Source organism: Balaenoptera acutorostrata, chromosome 16, assembly GCF_949987535.1.
Source record: "Balaenoptera acutorostrata chromosome 16, mBalAcu1.1, whole genome shotgun sequence".
NCBI lineage: Eukaryota > Metazoa > Chordata > Mammalia > Artiodactyla > Balaenopteridae > Balaenoptera > Balaenoptera acutorostrata.
Window position 1 is genome coordinate 47,107,925 of NC_080079.1, and position 21,845 is coordinate 47,129,769.

A 21,845-nucleotide genomic window follows, 5' to 3' on the forward strand; every position below is an offset into this window, starting at 1 on the left:
TTACCCTCGAGTCTCAGGGGAGTGCCAGCCACTGGCCCTCACCCTCCTTGCTGGAGGGCAGTGGGGACACGCCCTCAGCCAGACAACATTGTCCTGGGGTGGCTAGTTTTGTGATGTGACGACCTCTGTCCCTGAGCTCATTCCCAACTGTGGTGTGTCTGAGGCTAGTCTACAGAGATTCTGGAATGAGGCGGGACTTCCCTGGTTTTGTGTAGAAGAATATTTTTCATTTTTCCTAGATTAAATTATTTTGGTTCATTTGAGAAATTACTGAGCAGGAGGCTTGGCTGCAGTTACTTGAAATGCCATTTTTAATTAATTCTAAGTCTGTCTGTCTTCTCCAGGATGTGACTCTTTGAGGAGGAGGAGTGTCCTTTTCATGTTTGGGCCTCTAGTGCCCCGTCTAGATGCCAGCAGACAAGCAGGGCTCAGGGCATGTTTGTGGAGCCCATACCTTGATGGTGTGCAGGCTGGAAGCCTCTAGTCTCCAGCGCAGACAAGTGATGGTCAGGTTCGGATTCCCGTCACAGTTGCTACCAGCTAGGCCATATGCCCTTTCTGTGTTATAAATACCCAATTTGGACAATGTGACCCTTTGTCTTCCATCTTTATTGTAGCTAATAGTACCGTTTTGAGATAAGAACCTGGAGCACATTATGTTAAGTGAAATAAGTCAGACACAGAAAGACAAATATTGCATGATCTCACTTATATGTGGAATCTTTTTAAAAAGTCGAATTCATAGAAGTAGAGGGCAGAATGGTGGTTGCCAGGAGTTGGGGAGGTGGGGGGAATGGGGAGACGTTAGTCAAAGAGTACAAAGTACAAAGTTCATCTCTAGATGAATAAATTCTAGAGATGTAATGCACACCATGATGACTATGGTTAATAATACGGTAATGGATACTTGAAGTTTGCTAAGACCATAGATCTCAGATATTCTTACCACACACAAAAACTGGTAACTATATGAGGAAGTTGGGTATGTTAATTAGCTTGACTATATCATTTCACTATGTATAGGTATATCAAAATATCATGTTGTAAACATTAAATGTATACAATTTTTATTTTAGAATAACTAAAAATTTACAAATACCTCACCAGAAAAAAGAAAGCTTTATTTTCAAAAAGGAAAGATTTACTCTTTAAAACAAGCATTAAAAAAAATTTGGAGTGCATTTTCTCATGATCTTGATTTTTATTATGAAAAAAATCCAGAAATTCCTTGGGAAAAATTATTAATGGCCAAAGTTCTGAATGGAAAGTTTAACTTTCATTGAAGAAGAACCATTTTCAAGTTCATATAGGCAGTAAATTAGCCTCTGGAGCAATGATGCTGTCCTCAAGAGCCTCAACCATCTGGAGAAGTGGTTTCCATGTGAAAATTTACAGTTGCTTGGTTGTATTTTAGTGCCTTTAGTTTGGTTTCTCATGAGAAATTTCCTTTTGGTGAAGTTATTTAGATTTCGATATGGCTTGCGTGGTGACCACAGCTCCAAATTCTCATTATAAGAGAGTCAGTGCCTCGGCTATAAGTAGATGGTCCCTCTTTTTGATAGAATTTAATCTGAAAATGGATGTCTATTTTTTCTAAAATAAATTGCTGTTCTAAATTTGAAAGACTACTTCTAGATTCTATGTCAATAACCCTGACAAATGCTGGTATAGAAATCACTTTTTTTTTTCTTTTTTCTCCTCTCCTCTCCTCATCTCTCATCTTCTCTTCTCTCTTTTTGTAGTCATGAATGATCAATGGATTGGTAAATTTAAAGGATTTAATGTTGCGTCAGCAAGAAGATAATTGTGTACATGCCTATTTCCCAATTTGGTAATTTTTCATTGTTTCGAAGCAAAAGATGGATAAAAAGATAAAAGTCAACAGGCTAATATACAATATTAAGAACAGTGTAGCTCGTTATTGATAAATACGCCACATTATGTAGGCTTTGTTTTGGTCAACAAAGTTTTTTCAAGTATGTCTGCTATTTTTGTTGTGATCCCTTGGACACTGTTGACTTGAAGGACTAGATACAGAACTGAAAGATAAAGGAAATTATTCAGTAAAATCATTTTATGAGTGGACAAGTTTTCTAGTAACAAAAGGAAGTACTGATTTTTGCATAAGCTAAGGAAAAAAAGACAGTTGTGGACACTGGTCCCAAGCAGTACTCTTGATTTTAACCAAGTGATCACAACCCCCACACCACCCACCCACCCCAACCCTGCCTCCTTCCAGCTCTGATTCCCTCCACACCTGTTTAGACTCCATTGAAAGAAATCCTTACCTAGTCTATTTCTATTTTATGTTTTTTATTTAAGTATGTCTATATCTATACACTTGAAAAAAATCTTTTAGTCGTTGTGTTAGGGTTTACAATATACATTTTAAAATAATCTGACTTCACCTTCAAATAATATTATACCACCTCACATGTCATATAAGGATCTTTATTCCCAATTTTCCTCCCATCTTTAGTGCTATTGTTGTCATATATTTTACTTTTACATAAGCTATAAATATACTATACATTTTTACTAGTATTGCTTTAAAGATATTCCATTATCTTTTAGAGCAATTAAAAATAATGAATTTTATCTAACTTTCATTTATTCTATTTCCAGTGTTCTTCATTTCTTTGTGTAGATTCTGTTTTCTAACCTATGTCATATTCCTTCTTCCTGAAGAAATTCCTTTAACATTTCTTGTGGAGGAGGTCTGCTGGAGTGAATTATCTCAGTTTTTGTTTGTCTGAGAAAGTCCTTATTTTTCCTTCATTTTTGAAAGATATTTTTACAGACTATGGAATTCTGTGCTAACAGTTTTTTTTTCCTTAAGCATTTTAAAAAATCACTTCATTGTAATAATTTCTAATGAGAAGTCTATTGTAATTTTGTGTTGTTTTGATGTTTATCCTGTTCAGTGTTCTTTGAGTTCTTGGATCTGTGGTTTGGTGTCTGTCATTAATTTGGGAAAATTCTTGTTCTTGTTGCTATTTCCTCAAATATTTCTTTTACTCCATTGTCTTTCTCTTCTCCTGTCATCACAACTATGTTTGTCTTAAAATACTTGATATTGTCCCATAGCTTTCTAATGTACATTTTTTTTACTCTTTTTTTTCTCTTTGTATTTAAGTTTAGCTGACTTCTATCAACTTATCTTCAAATTCATTGATTAATTCCTCAGCTATGTCATACCCATTTGTGTCATACCCATGTTGAAGGCGTTTTTCAGCTATGTTACTATGTTTTTCATTTCTAGCATTTCTACTGAATTCTTTCTTAGAATTTCTATCTCCCTTCTGAAATTACCCTCCTGTTTTTGCATGCTGTACTTTTTCCATTAGAACCTTTAACATATTAGTCATAGTTATTTTAAATTCCTTGTCTGACAGTTCCAACTTCTGATTCTGGTTCTGATGCTTGCTTTGTCTCATGCAGTATATTATTTTGCCTTTTCATATGCCTCCTATTTTTGTTGTTGTTGTTGAAAGTTGGACATCTTATGTAGGATGGTAGATATTGAGTTAGGGATATAATTTTATGCTTGGATATGAACATGGTTTTACTTCTGCTAGGCTTTTTGTTTGGTGGTTTGTGTTAACATAGTTAGTAGTTGGGCTATGTTTGAAGTTTGTTGTTGCTCTGGTTACCCTCAGCACACCAGAGACCAGAGATCTCAGATTCCTCTGGTAATACCTTGTGTTCAGGGTGTAGCCTTATTTTCCAAAGGGTTTTTCCCACTGTCTGCACCCTGCTTGGCTTGGGGTCTAGCTGGTTCATGTTCAGTCCCCACTTTGTATTGCTCCCTAGAGAGAGTCTGTTTGTTGTCACTCTCCCAGCTATGTCCACTGTTATGTTTACTTGATGTTTGTTATCATGGTGTTGGGGAAAGGGGAAAAAAGAAATCTCTGCTGTTCTGGTTAAGCCTCAGTCTCAGGCAGGCACTGTGAAGCTGGGTGTCGGGGGGCATGACTTTCATGAGTCCTCCTTTACTTCCTTCAGCTATAACACTGGGCCTAGCACATTTTTCTGGGCTTCTCCAGGCATAGAGATTTACTTTAGCTGTTCTCCCAGATGCACTGTGTTTCTACCAGTGCCCTAAGGTGGCAATATTTTTGGCTCTTAGTCTGAAGATTAAATCTGTTTTTACCTTTCCCCATCCATCACAGTGAGTTAGACTATTTCAGAATTTTCCAAATCTTCCCTGTAAGTGCCTGGTGGTAGCTTCATGGAGAAAAAGCCTGCCAGAGGCTGCTAATGTCCCTATACCTCCATTCACCACCCCCTCCTCAGGAGTTTCATTTGCTCATGCTAGCCCACAGGTGGCATTTATCAACTTATCAAAATGTTTTAGTTGAATCTCCTTACCAGTTTATATGACACCCAGTGGTGTCTGCCCCAGGTAAGCAAACACTCAAATCCTGTTTCTCCCTGAATGTGTCTGTCTCTCCCCAGATTTTGGGTTGGTTGGTTGACCTGTGACCTCAGTTCTCTGATGGGTTCAAGAAATATCATTGATTTGCAATTTGTCTAGTGTCTTTCTTGTTGTAAGGATGATGCTTTTCTCAGCTCTCTGCATCTCTTGAGCTGAACCTGGAAGCCCCTTCCTTGGATCTAAGCCCACATAGAGCAACGCTTTCTCAGATATGTGAGCCAGAACTACTGCTTGCCTCTTTTTCCTGGAGAGAGGGCCCATGTGAACTGGCTGGTGAGGCCCTGCTCTTGATTTGAAAAACACATCTGCGCATGTTTGTATTTGCCAGAAACCTCAAATCGTTCAGCCAGTCTCCAGAGCACTATAGTTTTCCCATTTTGGAAGAAGCTTTGGAAAATGGGAATGAAGATTAAGTTGTGCTTTAACCAGGGTTTATGTATTCTGACACGAGGGGTGCCGGCTAGAAGAATTGTTATGGATGGAATGGGACCAAGGCAGAAACCAAGCTGGGCCTTTAGGATTGTCAAGGTAAGCCCTGGAGGGCCTTCTCAGTGCCCTGGCGCTGGATGGGCTGCCAGTTCCCTGGAGAAGTTTTTGTAATAGTGGTTTGAGAGAGGAAGTAAAAGCTTCCTCTTGTAAGCCGTGTCATAAACTCCCTCCACCAAGTTGTTTGTTGGAAGTGGTAGAGCAAATATTATTTAAGGAACAGTGTGGAGAGATTAGGACTCTGTCCAGCCAAGGAATTTAATCTCACCTGAGGGGGAAGTGAATACGTCCAGTTGCTAAAGAATGTTAAGTAAGGAAACTCAACCTGAACTTTTGGTCACATATTCTCCCCAAGGGAATGATGGAAAGTGCCCTTCCCATAGGGCCAGGGGAGAGAAGAAACTGGGGAGTCATAGGAGAGCAATTTGGAAATCATCTTATGCAGCCTTTGTATTAGTTTGGTAAAGGTGCTGTAACAAAGTACCACAGACTTGGTGGTTAAAACAACAGAAATTGATTGTCTCACAGTTCTGGAGGCTAGAAGTGTGAAATTGAGGTGTAGGCAGGGTTTGTTCCTTCTGAGGGCTGTGAAGGAAGGATCTATTCCAAGGCTCTCTCTTTGGTTTGAAGATGGCCATCTTCTCCCTATGTCTTCACACTGTATTCCCTCTATGCCTGTCTCTGTGTCCAAATTTCCCCCTTTCTTAAGGACAACAGTCATATTGGATTAGGGCCTATCCTACTCCAGTATGACTTCATGTTGACTTAACAAATTCCATCTGCAAAGACCCAATTTCCAAATAAGGCAACATACTGAAGTACTGGGGATTAGAACGTCAATGTATGAATTTTCAGAAGGCATAATTCAATCCATAACACTCTTCATTTTAGAGATGGGTTATTGAGACTCAGAAGGGAGACGAAGTGGGAGTGAGGCATTCAACAACAGGTATTTACTGAGGGCCAGCTGTATGGCATTGTCTGGGGCTAGCACTATGATTAAATCTAACTCGATTCCTGTTCTGTGGACTTCACATTCTAGTGAGAAGATTGTGGAGACAATCCACACAAACACACACACACAGACACACACACACACACACAAAGGCAATTCCAGGGAGGGATAAGTATTTTGAAAAATATTAAAGAGGGTGCTGCCCTATATCTAGAGATTACCTGGGTGGGTATGTTTTGGGGAAGAGCCCCTTCATCTAGGAGTGGCCATGGAAACCTTGGTGAGAAGTGAGATTTAAGCTGAGATCTGAATCATGATGTGGAGACAGCCACAAAATGGTGTGGCAGAAAAGTGTTGCAGAGAGTGGGAACATCTCATGCAAAGGCCCTATGGTGGGAACATGATTGGTGTGTCTGAGAAAAAGAAAGAAGGGCAGCCTTGCTGCAGTGGGTGAGAGGAGATGAACTGAGACGAGCTTGGAGAGGTAGCCAGAATCCAGATCATGCAGAGCCACAGGGGCCAAGGGCAGGAACATGGGTGTTACGCTAAGTGTATGGGGAGCCAGTGGAGGGATTTGAACTTGGTGGTTACTTGGCATTATTTACTTTTAAAGAAGATCATTCTGATGGTTGGGAGCATGCACAGACAAAGTGGTCCATAAATTCCCTTCTAGCCCTCAAATCCCACGTTTCATCATATCTGCACTTCTAGGGCAAGGTAATGGGCATTTAGCTTCTTCTGTTTCCACATCTCTCAAAATATTACCCATCCTTTAGGTATCCTTTAGTCTCAGCCTCAATGGCACTTTTATTGTTGAGTCAACTCTGGTTTCCCAGCTGGAGGTTGGGTCCTTTCTCCATGAATCCCTGAGGACTTGGTAGGTTCCCATCTCCTGGCACCTTTACATCCTGCCATGTGGTGGAGTTATGTGCATAGCTCATCTTCCCTAGAGGGAGGCATCTTCAGGGCTGGGCTCTGCAGTGCACAGGACCGCGCTCGGATTTGTTCACATGGTAAGTTCTGGATCAGTGTTTGAGGAGCAGAGGAAAGAAGAAAAGGGGGAAGAAGGAAATAAAATAAGGAGGAATGAAGGAAAAAGCACTGCTAGTTTAATACTGTGGTCATATTACAGGGTTAAGTTGGCTCAGTGAGCATCTATGAAGGGTGTGGGTTGGTGGGGGTGTGTGGAGGATGGTGTCTTCCCTGCCTAGACAACACACCTACACTTTCAGAAGAAAGAGCTGGAAGGGTGGTGGTGACGATCATATTCCATCTCGCAATATTATATAAAATAGTTATCACAGGGGGATTCAATAAAATTTGCATTCATTGCTGTGTTCCACAAAGTCTCCCTGTATCTGGAGAGTGGGTCCAGGACACACAATACTTCGCTTCAGTGTGATCAGTTCCCATTGTCCTTTGTTCACCGAAAATTTTCTGGAAACCCATTTTCTCCAGAAGGCCCTCTCAGACTTATTAACTCAATTATTCTCTGTCAACATGTGTACCATGAGGCACTTTGAACAACAACAACAAAAATACATATAACCACCATTTAACGAGAGCTACCATAGGGTGGATACTGTGCTAAGGGGCTTACGTGCATCATCTGAATTCTCAGGTAACTTTGAGTATAAGCACTATTATTATCCCCATTTTATAGATGAGTAAATTGAAGCTCAGAGATGCTAAGCAAGTTGCCTGAAATCACAAAGCTACTGAGTAAATGGAAGAACCAGGGCTTGCACCCAGGCCTGACCTGCTCTGACACCCACCTAGAAAAACCGTGGCTCTCTAGCTCGGCACTGCTCAGGGCTGCTCACAAGGCTTGTGGGAGCGCACACTGACAAACACCCTGCCAGCTCAGCTTTAAAGGAAGAAATTATTGATCATGGACTCCAAGGGAGGCACTTGAGAGTGCAAAGCGCTACCATACTACAAAACCAGATGGCAGTAGTGCCGGACCTTCTGCGGAGCTGGGAAGAAGAGATTCTGTCAGGGATCTAATTACCTAAGTGCACAATTAAGTGTTCAATCTGTGCCTCTATACACAGTGGGGACACAAGTTGGGAGGCCACAGGAGTCTTTGAAGCTCCGTGTTTTTGATGTTGCATTTCTCTCTTTCTGCCATTCTGGTCCTTGGGTGCTCTACAGCTACACAAATCTGCCTGCCACTTACTTTCATTTACAAAAATATCAGCACCTTCTTAGAATCATATAGCAGGTCACCTAGCCACCCACCAGGATCCAATCCTCTCTGCAGGTTTACTGCATTTAAGTTACTAGTTGGAAAACACTAAGCAAAACATGATTGCTGTTTTTATATATAAAAGTGAATTTGGGCCCATAATTGTGTAGTCAGAAAATTGGAATCAATGTGGGGAGCTCAAGGCCACTGTCAGAGTTAGATTTCCTTGGCTGTCTTAGCCAGTGTGTGGACTGTTGAGGTTTTTTTGCTCAGCCAATGAGATTGCCATTAGCTCCAGTGTCAGGAAGAGTGGGGGCCATCCAGGAACTGAAAAGGACATCTCCATCCTTGTCCTGCCGCACGGTAACGGTGCCCACCCTTAGAGCACCTCTGTCTTTCAGGAGACACAGATGTGTTTTGTGAGCATCAGTGATCAGTCATCCCAAACTGGGAGGCATGTGAACTCCACATTAACTCTCCATGGATTAATTTATCTGATTGGTTGCCCTAGTAGGACCACTGTTGTCTATAGTAAAGCTACCTTTTAAGAAATTATTATTATGCTTTATGTATACACATCTTGTCTATGTCGTTAGGTTTGGTTTGATAGGAAAGATAAAGAAAAAATAGATGTGTGATTATTGACAAGAAGCTGTCCATTGATTCTGGAAAGAAGTAGGGGACAGTCTTTGGGACAGCTGATCATGAAGGATAGTCAGGAAAAGGAAGACTTCTGCCTTGGCCAATCTGGGTTTAGTTAGAAAAAAGTGTCAGGCATTTTTGGACTTGATGAGTAGGACCTGAGTCTGAGCTGTCAGTGCCCCACCAGCCACTTCCCAACACACAGGCCAGCCCGGGGCGTCCAGAGGGTAGGGTGGTAGACTGTCCTCAGAGCCCACGCTTTAGGACACTTTTCCAGAGCAGAGCCTGACTCCGTCTCTTTGGACAAGGCAACCTCTGTGCTTCAGGCCTGGCTTCCTCTCTTTGCATTTCCTTTGTTTGTCTGAGTCTCTTTCTGAACATTCTCCCTGGGGCCAAAGTACATAGGTTTTCCCCCTGAAAACATGGAGTCCCATAATTGCCCATCTTTGACAGTAATCTTGACAGCTCCCTGGAATATTCTCTTTGAGAGTTGCCATCTAGATCGAGGCACTCATGTTTAAATGGGCCCTTCCCCTCCAGACACGAATCAGCCAAGCCCAGATCCCTTAATCTTATTTGTTGAGAATTCCCTGCATGGAGTAGCAGAAATGTGTGCCTGTCCCTCTCCCACTGGCCACCTTCTAGCTCTTTTGAGAATGATTCTGCCCCCTGCCATTGTGTCCTTGCTGGGACACATGACAAATACATGCAGAAAGAGATTTATACAATTGAGAAACAATGATTGGATGCTCCTCTGGTTTGTGAGAAGTAAATGTCACTTACCTTTCAGAGTGTAGCCTTTTCGGGCCTTCCTGCCCTCTGTGATTCTGAAAAGACTGTGTGTGTGTGTGTGTGTGTGTGTGTGTGTGTGTGTGTGTTGCGGGGAGAGCTCATAGAGGTGGGAGACTTTGGGCTCAGGCCAATGCTTCAGTCAAGTCCATCTGCCTCGTTCACACCACAGCAAATCCCATCTGTGTGTCTCCAAACAGTCACTGAAATTTCACATTCTCCAGTTAAGCCATTCTTATTTGTGTTTTAAAATCTAAGTCATTATCAAGTTTAAATAAATGGGCACTTTTTCTTCCAAGTGAACAATCCTCCAACCACTCTGGTATCCTCAATACCCATGAGTGGTAGTAAGAGCTAACATAGAATAGTGTATTTTAGCAACAACACACTCTGAGGGAAGGGACGAGGAGAGGCCCTGCTCAGACACGGCCAGTTTGTAAATGAAATCCAAGGGCACACTCCCGCTTACTGTGGCATTTCCCCACTGGATTTCTTGACGCTTTCTGTGGGAGATACCCAGCCTGTTTTCACGTTTGAGGCATTTATTAAATACGTTAAGGACAGAGTTTACAGGGGGGCCTGGAAGTCTTTGTTTTCTTTTTACTTGGAGGTTAACAACCAGACTTTGGAGATGGTGCAGGGGTTCTCGGAAGAGCACATGTTACCTAAGACAAATCCCGCAGTCTCTTTCCCTCTGAGCTGCTGGGGCCCGCCCTCCAGCCACTGCTCCTTTCTCATTCACTCATTCATCCATGCATTCATTCCACAAGCACAACTCAGGGCTTACTGACTCGACTAGGCATATATAAATTAATAGGAGTTGATATCTGCCAATAAGGCACTCTCAGTGGAATGGGAGTAGACAGACAACCACAACATGGTAAAAAGTGTGAGGATAAAGGTGCTAAGGACACAACCAAGGGGAAGCTCATGGCTCAGGGTGCACAGGGAGGGGGCCAGGGAACTTGTAGGGAAGCTTCCAGAGGGGGAGATGCCTCAGCTTTGCCTAACAAAGAGAGTGGGGGAAGGGCATTCTGAGCTGAGGGGCAGCTTGAACAAAGACATGAGAAAGAATCACAGCCTGGTGCTTCCATGGGGTGGTGGGAGATGGAGGCCTTGCCCCTTGCTTGGTGAGAGGCCACGAGGGAGGGCGTACCTCACGACTTCTCTGCAGGTTTTACAGTGGGTTGAGCGGCCTGCCCCAGCTCCACGCAGCTCCCACCCACACCTCCCTGCCGCTGGAAGTCCCTCTGCAGGGGTAGGGGTGGTCTGCAGTCCCAGACCCCCGACAGCCTGTCCTTCACCCCGGCTGCCTTAACTCTAGAGGACACCTTCTTGCTTCCCTGCACTTTGTTCCCCACTTCCTGGTTCCTGGATTTTCATTTCATTCTTACATTTCTGCCTCTTGACCATGAGCTGGAGTGGGAGGTGGACTTCCCCAAATCTCTAAATGTCCTCCTCCACCCTCTGGGCCTTGACAAGCCCTGCTGCCCCCTGCACCTGCCCCATGATGACCAGGACGCAGCTGACCCCCAACACGAATATTGCAAATAGGAGCAAGAGGAAGAATCTTTGCTTTGGGAACTCATTTAATCCTCAAAGTTCCCTTCTCTTGAAAGCCATCGAAGGCATGATTAAATGCAGTGCAGCTTCTACGGGGCTAACCAAGAGGTCTGTACGCTGGCTGTGCCTCCCAGACAGTTTTCTTTTCATATTTTGACAGTAGAGACCCTGAAGACATCTGACCCTAATGTTTACCCGGGACCCATTATCTCGGCCTCTCTGCTTATTAAGAAAACAGGACTGGGTGTCGACTCTGCACGGCCCCTGGGTGTCCACATCCGAACAGAATCTCCATCGAGCTTTGGGCTGATGGATTGGCCAGGGAGGAATTCCTCAGCACGCCCACTCCTGCCTTGGTGGCCCACGGCTGCACCCCTCCATTGGGGTCAATTTAGAAAAATGATTATTACTTTGGCCAAAAGCCCAGCGCCAAATGTGGCTTTTGTCCAACAACAGCCCACAGGCCAAAGTCTGTTATTTCTTCTTCACCCCCAGATGCTGTAACTTGATAAAAGGACATTGTGAACCCAACAGAACCTGATTTCAGATCTGAGCTCTCCTTTTACAGGGCTGCAAGTGACACCCGAGAGAAGATGCAGGAGCTCCCCCACGGCTTATGTGGCCCCCGGGACGGTGTCCAAAGGGTGGCCTCCATGGGCACACTGGGTTTCCCAGGGAAGTGATAACAGAGACAACTCTGCCCAGTGAGGCCTCAGCGAGGTCACCATGGGCCCGTTACAGGGACTGCAGTGGGCAGGGGAAGAGGGTGTCTCTGTGGCCATGGGTTCTGGGGGGTGAGCTGGGGCTCAGCTTCTCATAAGATGCGTGCTCTTGGGAGAGGCATTCCAGCTCTCCGGGGACAGTGTGGGGGCGGTGCCCACCCTGCAGCTGACACAGGGGCTAATGGGAGGACCCCTGCGGAGGGCCCAGCACAGTGTCGGGCACACAGGAAATGGAGGCCAAAGCAGCTCTGCTCTGGCATTCATTTCTCTCCGGCCCCTTGTTTGTCCTGTCATCCGTGCTCTTCGGTGTCTGACTTGTGTGTCTTACTAGCCCACGTCGACCTCCTCTGAGAGCCCGTGCCCCCAGGCTGGCCTTGCCTGCCGTCACAGAGAGACACCTGGGTTTCCCAGAGCAGCCAGAGTGGCCCTGAAAGGGCGCCCCGACATCAGGGTTGTCCCATGGATGTGACTGGTCTGCTCAAGGGAGTGGTGAGTCAGAGAGTTGGGGCCACGCCTGGAGCCCAGAGGGGGCGCCATCCTGCCCTGGCCTTGGGTGGGCAAAGCAGAATGAGGGCGTTTGCTACCCAGGATCAGGCCCTGAACCTCATTTCGTTTCCACCTCTCTTGAATAAAGACAAGAGGATCCCAAGGAAGGCTCACGGCTGCCATGTTTCTGCTTATGCAGATTTCTATATGCCTGCCTTTCTGTATATGCCTGAGCATCTCCAGGACGCTCAGAGAAGGGCAGGATTAGCTCCATCACGCTACCTAATTTAGGGTCTCGGGTGGGGCTGTGGAACAAAGTGGTGACTCTCTTTGCACTCTGGGAGAGCGGGTAGCAGGGCAGCGTAAAGTGGCCGCTTGGTTAGGTTGGAGACCCTCGCTGCATTTCATAGGACCCTTGGTGAGGCCAGCATCACTCCCAGAGGCTGGCTTTCCCACAGCAAAAGGTGAACTTGAATGGTCTGGTCTCCTTGTTTAAAGCTTCCAGGACTTGAGCAGGGCATTGGATTTACCAAAGTGATTAAGGCAGCGGGCGTGCCCCCTGAGGCTTGTGGCAGCCTTGTGTCCAGGATGCTCAGGGGAGCTGATGCCAGGAGTCTGCTGGTTAGAAGTCTGCCCGGATGCCTGGGGTCCTGCTCCTCATATCTTACCTGCCCTGCGCGTCCCCACAGCCCACCTGTGCACACCTGTTCCTTTCCAGTCCCAAGTGAAGAGCCATGTGTCTGGACATGCATGGACAGTAGAGACCTCTGGGGACCGTCTACCCAGGTGTCTGAACTGGCCAGCACTCCTAGTGACAATTAGGGTGCAAATATATATTCATAAACATTAATAGAGAGAGGCTAGTGCCGAGTAGGGACACAACGGAGCATCAAACAGTGATGGGGAGGCAAGAACTGGGGAGAGGGCTGCAGACTCCCACACAGCCCCCCTGGCTGCCACACAGGTCCCCACGCTGATGGTGGGCAGGGGCACAGGTGGAGCACTGGGGCTTGTGAGCAGCTGGCAGTGACCAGCCTGCCTGACATCTGTGACTGGCCTTTGGTCTTGTCTGTGGATTGTTGAACCCACTCCCCCATACACACACACACACACACACACACACACACACACACACACACATACACACACACACACACCCAGCATCAGAGAGCAGAGAGGTGCAGACTACCTGATGTCTCTCAGGCAACACTGGAAAACCCCCTGGGCTGGTGGTCCATGATGCCAGGTGCAGCCCTTGGAAGGACCTTTCATACAGGGCTTGGATTCTTGCCTCATGGGCGGCCTCATAAAATGCCCCCTGGCTGCTGTTTGTGCCAGTTGCCCGTCCTTCTGTCTGATGTTTCTGGCAGAGGAATTCTTGAGGCCTCTGGACATAATTAGCCCTCAGAATGGGAACCATCAGGCCTGAATACGGCCCATTACTTGGATTCATTCACTGGTCCCTGAGCTTGTTGCTGAGATCTTGGGACCAGTGTCCAGGTGGCGTGGATGCAGGAAACCTGGAAAGCTCCAGGCCCAGCAAGAAGCTGCAGCTGGAGCTCTCTGCTCATCCTCTGAAAGGAAGGGCTATGGTGATTGTTTCAGGCTTGTTGCATGAGGGGAGCCATGGGAACAGATTCTGGAGGTAGGCAGGCTGGGTTCAGGTTTCAACCAAAAGTTTGTGACCTTGGCAACACCTCTACTTCTCTGAGCCTCAGTCTCCACCTCTGTCACCTGCGGATAGAACGTAAGTCACTGGGAGGGCCTGAGGACTTACCAAGCACAATGCTAGACAAAAACCAATCCTCCATAAATCAGAGCTAACATGAGGGTTAGTATGGATATCAAAGGCACAGAAAATAGAAAATCCAATCCTTACTCTGCTTACCAAACCCCAGCTAGCCCACACCCTTCCTTTTGCAAACCATCATGTCTCAGGTTTCTCACTGAGGCATTTACCACCCTGGAGGTACAGACTATTTTATTTTATTATTTTTTTTCTGGAGCATCAAGTTTATTAACTAGAATTGGAAGAACCAAGGAGTTCTTGGAACAAGAACTATCCCCCTCCCCCACCAACACGGAAGACAGAAGAGTCGGGGAGGGGAGACGTGCCCCAGGAATGACAGTCCAGTCTCTCAAGTTTCACCCAGGTGGGGGTTGAGGGGCAGACCTGCAGCCACGGTGGCCTCGCTTTCGGTCGCCCGGGCTGCTCCGGACCATCCTCTGAGCTGGCCAGGGTCTTGGATACGATGCTTCTGAAGGCCTTGCAGAGAACACACTCCTCTTCCCCTGCACCGGGCCCCAGGGGGCGCGGCGGCCTGACCTTCCTGCCTCGGTCATCCATGGGGTTCACATGGGCTCACTTTATTATGACACCTCATGCTGGGCAGCTTGCAACAAAGATGTTTCAAAATAAAGTTCCAGATTCTCCCAGCCACCCCTTGCTTTTTCTGGCTCTGGCCAGAGACAGTGGATGAGGACACACTCTCAGGCTGCCCAGCGTGGGAGGACCTTCCAGTGTTGGACACACCCAGGGGGCAGCTGCTTCCCTCTGGGGCTCCAATCCTGCTGCTGCTGGAGGTGGATGTCCCAGTGCCACACTGGGGGGCTGGGCTGGGGGTGGCAGTCCTCGCCTCCAGGCTGGGTGGGGGACAGGCAGACTCACCGGTCTTCTGCCCTGCCTGCTGGTCTTCCTGCAGCTGCACATTTTTTCTGTGGTAGAGCCACCTGGTTTGCAGGGAGGACACCACAGGGCTTGGAGAAGGCTCAAGTTCACTGCCACAGAGGTCCCCGCAAGAGAAGGGCTTCAGAGTTATGATGGAGACCTCCACCTTGGGTTTCTTGGAGCTCACACTGCCTGTCCCAGTGTCCTGGATCTGGTCGCAAGTCAAGCCCGGAGTCCTCACCATTGTCACCTCCAGGTCCTCTTCACAGGGTGGCTGGAGTGGCTCCTTCTGGCCCATGTTGACGCATGGATGCCTCATGAGGTCAGGTAAGGTGCCTCTGTCACTGGGGTTGAGGGCAATCATTTTTTGTAACAGATCCCTTATCTTCAAAGATAGATAAGGTGGGATGGGGTATTGCCCTTGTAGGATTTGCTTCCGCAGCTCCTGGAAGTCTTTTCCCACAAAGGGCTGGGACCCAGTTACCATGGTGTACAGCACTACTCCCAAGCTCCACACGTCCACCGCAGGGCCGCTGTAGCTCTGCCCCAGGAAGAGTTCCGGGGCAGCATAAGGGTGTGTGCCGCAGATCGTGTCCAATTGGACAATGTCATCACACTTGTTGCTGAGGCCAAAGTCTGTAAGTTTGATATTCATGTTGGAATCAAAGAGGAGGCTCAGTGGCTTCAGGTCTCGGTGCACGATGCCCCTCTGGTGGCAGTGCTGCAGGGCGGAGACCAGCTGCTGGAACGGGCCTCGGGCCTGCGCCTCTGTCATATGGCCATGGATCTTCAAATAGCGGTACATGTCCCCCCCACTGAGGTACTCCATCACCACGAAAAATGTCTCCTCTGTGTCAATCACCCCCAGCAGTTTTACAATACTGGGGTGATTCAGAGCCTTCAGACTGCACACTTCCCGGAAAAGTGCCTGGACACTTGAGAAGCTCTGACGCCTTTTCTTTATGACCTTCACAGCCACCTGTGTCCCGGTCAGAATGTGCTGGGCCAACTTCACTTTACCAAAGGTGCCTTCACCAATGGTGTGGAGGATCTCGAAGTCATCAATATGAGCCTCCTTGCCAGCAGATTTGGCTGTGAGGCCCTGCATTCTGGTGATCTGCTAACTACACTGACTGACAGCACTACCTAGCAACGCTAACTACGCTAACTAACAATGTTAACTGTACTAACAGGGCTAAGTATGCTGTCTCTACTAACAATGCTAACTACGCTAACTGTACCAACAGCGCTAACTAGTACTAACTACACTAACTATGCTAATCACGTATTAACTATACCAACAATACTGACTATGCTAACTGTAGAAAGAATAATGACACAAATAAAAAAGAGTAGAGAAAAGAGAAACGAAAATCAACAAAATGGCAGAAACAAGGAAAACACAAGCTAACTGTAGGTCCAAGGCCGTCAGGTCACCAGAAGCAGCTTCCTGGGCTCTAAGGACCAAAAACCTGGGCCCACCTTTCTCTTTCATAGGGCTTTGTGAAGTACATCACAATGGTGCACTCTGAGGTCAGAGCAAGAAATGGACCCATCACCGCTGGGGATACACCACAGTGGTTTTCTCACTTTTTGAGTTCAAGGCCCCTTTACACTTAGGAAAAAGGATCCCAAAGAAATTTTTCTTTACGTGTGTTATTAGATATTGGTATTCACTTTGTTATAAATAAAAATCTGCAGGATACTTCAGTGGCCTTTTTATTTCTAGTTTGAAAATGTGTAATAATTTTAAAGACCTCATAATGTCTACACTTGAAATGTTCAATTCCTTTTCCTTAAATTCTGGTCTCAAAATAACGTTACAACTTAACTGACTTCACGATACTATACAAAATGTTCTGTTGCATAAGACATGATACAGTACATTATGAAAGTCTATGAAGCTGAGAGAAGGTTTGCCAGGAAGGTCATTGAGCAGATTTCTCATCAGGAGCCTCGGAGGCCAGATGGCATGACTCAATGTACTTGAAGTGTTGAAGGAAAGAAACCGTCAACCAAGAATCCTATATCTAGCAAAACTTTCCTTCCAAAATGAGGGAGAAATCAAGACATTCCCAGTTAATCAAGAGTTGAGAGAGTTCTTAACCACCAGACCCGCCTGCCACAGGGAGTTCTTCAGGTTGCAGTCAAGGACCCTGGACAGTAGCTCAAAGCCTTATGAAGAAATAAAGACCCCTGGTAAAAGTAGACAGATGGGCGACGAGAAAAGCTAGTACTGTTGTAACTTTGGTTTGTAGCTCCACTTTTTGTCTTCTCTTTGATTTAAGAGACTAATGTATAATAAAACACACACATACAAATCAAAAAAAAAAAAAAAGATCACCTCTTCACCTAGAAAAGTTACTTCACCCCCACTTTAGCCTAACTTTGGGAATTCCCATCAACAACATTCTTCTTTCCACTGTAGGAAGCAACGCTGCCAGAAGCTATGGCAAGCAGAGCCTCTTCTAAAATGCCTTTGATGACTGCAGCAACATGGATGCAACTAGAGATTATTAAGTGAAGTAAGTCAGAAAGAAAAAGACAAATACCATTGTGATACCACTTACATGTGGAATCTAAAGTATGGCACAAATGAACCTATCTGTGAAACAGCAACAGACTCACAGACATAGAGAACAGACTTGTGGTTGCCAAGGAGGAGGGGGGTGGGAGAGGGAAGGGCTGGGGGTGTGGCATTAGCAGATGTAAACTATTATATATAGGAGGGATAAACAACAAGGTCCTACTCTACAGCACAGGGAACTAGAGTCAATATCCTGTGATAAACTGTAATGGAAACGAATATAAAAAAAGAATGTCTATATGTGTATAACTGAGTCACTTTACCATACAGCAGATTGGCACAAGATTGTAAATCAACTATACGTCAATAAAAACAATAAAATAAAATAAAAAATGCCTCTGATGATGTACACAGCCCCTGCTCCTGCTGACTACCTCTCTGCAGCACCCAACACTGTGAAACCCCACCCCCAGCTGAGGTCACTCCAGTCCTGTGTCTCCTTCCTTTGTCCTCTGTCTCCCACCAGTGTTTCTCTAACAGAAACACAAAGAACTGCTGTGTTTTCACTCAGTCTCACTGTTCACGTTCCCACGCTTGATTTGGGCATCAGACCTGCAAGAGTTCAAAACTTACTGGGTGGTAGAACTGCCATTTCTCTGCCTGTCTCTCATTATAAAGAACTTCTCTGAAATTCTGAATTCACTGGTCTGGTCATCCATTCACCAGCAAGTATCTAGGTACTGGGGTTAAGAGCTAGGAATGAGATACAGTTGTTAGTAAAGAAACAACAAACCCCAAATGGAGTCACTTGTGCTAAGTCCCACGTCAGCAAACCAAGACTTAATAGCTAACCTAATTGCAGTTTCAGCCTCTCTCAGGAATGGGACCTTTCACCAATAGATCTGGAATTACCTGGTCAGCACTAGAAGGGTGACCCCCCACCTTCCCCCAAAAGGAAGGTGACCCTGCCTGAAACAATCCACTCTTAGCTAGAAACTTCCCTTTTCTGCCCCCTCCTGCCTGTAAAGTTCTTGCATTTTTTACAGCTCTGCAGAGCTCCTTTCTACTTGCTCAATGGGATGCTGCCCGATTCATAAATCATTGAATAAAGCCAATTCGATCTTCAAATTTACTCAGTTAGAATTTTATGTTTTTAATACAGTGATGAGCAAAACAAATAAAAAGAGAGGCATCAAACTCTTCGGAGAGTGTATCCCATTATCCCTCACACTCTTGGAAGCCTGGGTCAGCAGAAATGGAGGAGAGCCAGTGACAAGAAAAAGCCTCTTGAAAACCAAATCAGAGGTCCTGAAATACTACAGACTTACTTGTACAAGTGGGTGGGAACAAGCAGAGAGTAGCAGTTGTTTATTACTGTACACTGTAATCGAGGGAAACATTTGGAGTTCAAGAATAGAGATTTAAAGATGAGATGCTAAAATTCATAACAACTTGTCCAAAACAGGCCAGAAAACCTTAAGTTTTCGCCTTGTTTAAAAGAAGTCCTAAGTAAAGGGAAAACCAAATATTATGAAAAATTTTGGAGACATCTCACACACCAACCTTCCCTTTATTTGAATTACTTCATTATCATTACTTTAGAGTTATGTACACTCATAAAAGTTCATTTATTCTGAGTTGAGAAGTCCATTTTATCATCATGTGTATTGTGCTTACATTTTAAAATCAGAAACAACTTCCCCAAGATAAAACTGATTCTTCATCTCTTTTGGTTTTACTATTCCAAAATAGATTAGGTGACTTGGGGTATTATTTTTACCCTATGTTGATTTGCCTACCTTGTAAAGGAGCAAGGAACTTTTCCTTCAACCCTTATTTTCCTAGTGATTTGTTTAAAATGAAAGGTAAATATGTGTTAGTGGGCATATAAGTGTGTGTGTGTACAATCATTTTTATATAGAGATTTATTATCTCTCAATTTATTTTGTACAAGAGGTTTGTCTCAGAAAATCAGTGTCTTCTTTTTTTTTTTTTTCACGATTCATATCTTTAATACTCTCTGAGAGGCAAGTGAAAAGCAACAATGGATTTTTAAAAGGACCATGTCTGACACATGTCTGACAACACTGAGAGTGGGGGAGGAGGGAAGTTAACCAGCTAGCACAGTGCCTTGCATGTAGTAAGCACTGCAACATTTGTTAAATTGCAATGACTTGAAGTTGAAGATCATGATATATTTTTTTTTTTTTAGATTTTTAGAAATTTCATGTAATGTCTGAAACATTTATATTAACATATTTCCATAAAAATAACCCAATGAAAGTTTAGTATTAGTTGTTTTGTTTGTTTGTTTTTTTATACTGCAGGTTCTTATTAGGCATCAATTTTATACACATCAGTGTATACATGTCAATCCCAATCGCCCAATTCAGCACACCACCATCCCCACCCCACTGCAGTTTTCCCCCCTTGGTGTCCATATGTCCATTCTCTACATCTGTCAGACTATTTTATTTACTGAACCTTTGCTATGACAAATTAATAACCTCAGCTTCTACCTTAGGAAACCAGAGAAAAAGAGCAAGTTATACCTAGAGCACACAGAAGAAAGAAAATGTTAAAAAATTAGAGTAAATATCAATGAAATTGAAAAGAGGAAAACGATAAAAAACTAAAAAAAATTAAAAGCTGTTTCTTTTAAAAGATCAATATAAGTGATAAACCTTAAGCCAAGTTAACTGAGAAATAAAGAAAATATTCAAATTACCAATATCAAAAATTAAAGAGAGGTCATCACTACTGATCCCATGGACATTAAATGAATAATGAGAGAATACCATAAACAACACTTTGTCCACAAATTTGATAACTTCAATGAAATGGGTGGCTTCCTGAAAGATACAACCTACCAAAACTCACTCAAAGAGAAATAGATAACCCTAATCAATATAATTTATTAAATAAATTGAATTAATAATTAAAAACCTTCCAGAAAAGAAAATTTAAAAAGAAAGTATCAGGCCCAGATGTTTTCACTGGTGAATTATATCAAACATTTAAGGAAGAAATAAGATCAATTCTCTATAATTGCTTCTAGAAATTAGAAGAGAGAGAACACTTTCTAACCCATTTTTTTGAGTTAGAAAAAAAATTACCTTGATACTGAAACAAGATAAAATATTACAAGAAAACTACAGACCAATATTTCTAAAGGACATAGCTGCAGAAATTCTTAACAGAATATTAGAAAATTGACTAGGTAACATATAAGAAGGGTAATGTATCACAACCAAGTGGCATTCAATTCAGCAATGCAAGGATAGTTCAATATTTGTAAGTCAGTCAATGGAATTAATCATATTAACAGATTGAATAAAAAATACAGTCATATCAATTGATGCAGAAATACATGTGTCAAAATTCAATATCCATTCATGATAAAAAAGTCACAGCAAAGTAGGAATAAAAAGTAACTTCCTTAACTTAATAAAGGATATATTTGGAAAAAACTACACCTAATACCATACTTAATGGTGAGAGAATAATGCTTTCCCCCCAAGACTGGCAACAAAACAAAGGTGTCCTCTCTCAACATACCTATTCAATATAATACTAGAGATTCTATTTAGTGCAATAATACAATAAAAAGAAATATATGATACAGAGATTTTAAAAGTCATAATAAAACTGTCTTATTCACATATGGCATGATTTTCTAGGTAGAAAGCACCAAAGAATTTACAAAAAACAAAAACAAAATCCCTGGAATAAATAAGCAAGTATAAGAAGGTAGCAAGATACAAGGTCAATTTACAAAAGTCAGTTTCTTTTCTATTACCAGAAATGAACTATTGGAATTTGAAATAAAACAAAAATACTCTTTACAATAGCACCAAAAGATGAAGTATTTAGTTATAAAGCTAGCAAATAGGTACAAATATGTGGAAAAACTACAAGAATTTTATGAAAGAAATAAAAGAAGACATAAATAAATGGGAGTAAGTAGTCCGTGTTTATTTATTGGAAGACAATGTTTCTGAAATGTCAATTCTTAATAACTTGATCTTTAGGTTCAATGTAATCCCAATAAAACTTCAGCAATCTATTCGGTAGATATCAACAAACTAACTCTAAAATTATATAGAAAGACAAAGGATTTAGAATAGCCAACACAATATTAAAGAAGAACAAAGTTAGAGGGCTCATTTTACCTTATTTCCAGCATTACTAAAAAGCTGCAGCAATCAAGACAATTGAGTGTTGGCAAAATAATTGACACACAGCTCAATGGAATGTAATAGAGAGCCCAGGAATAGACCCAACAAACATAGTCAACTGATCTTTGACAAAGGCAATCCAATGGAAAAGTAGTTTTTTCAGCAAATAGTGTTTGGAACAATCAGATGTCTGTATGTAAATA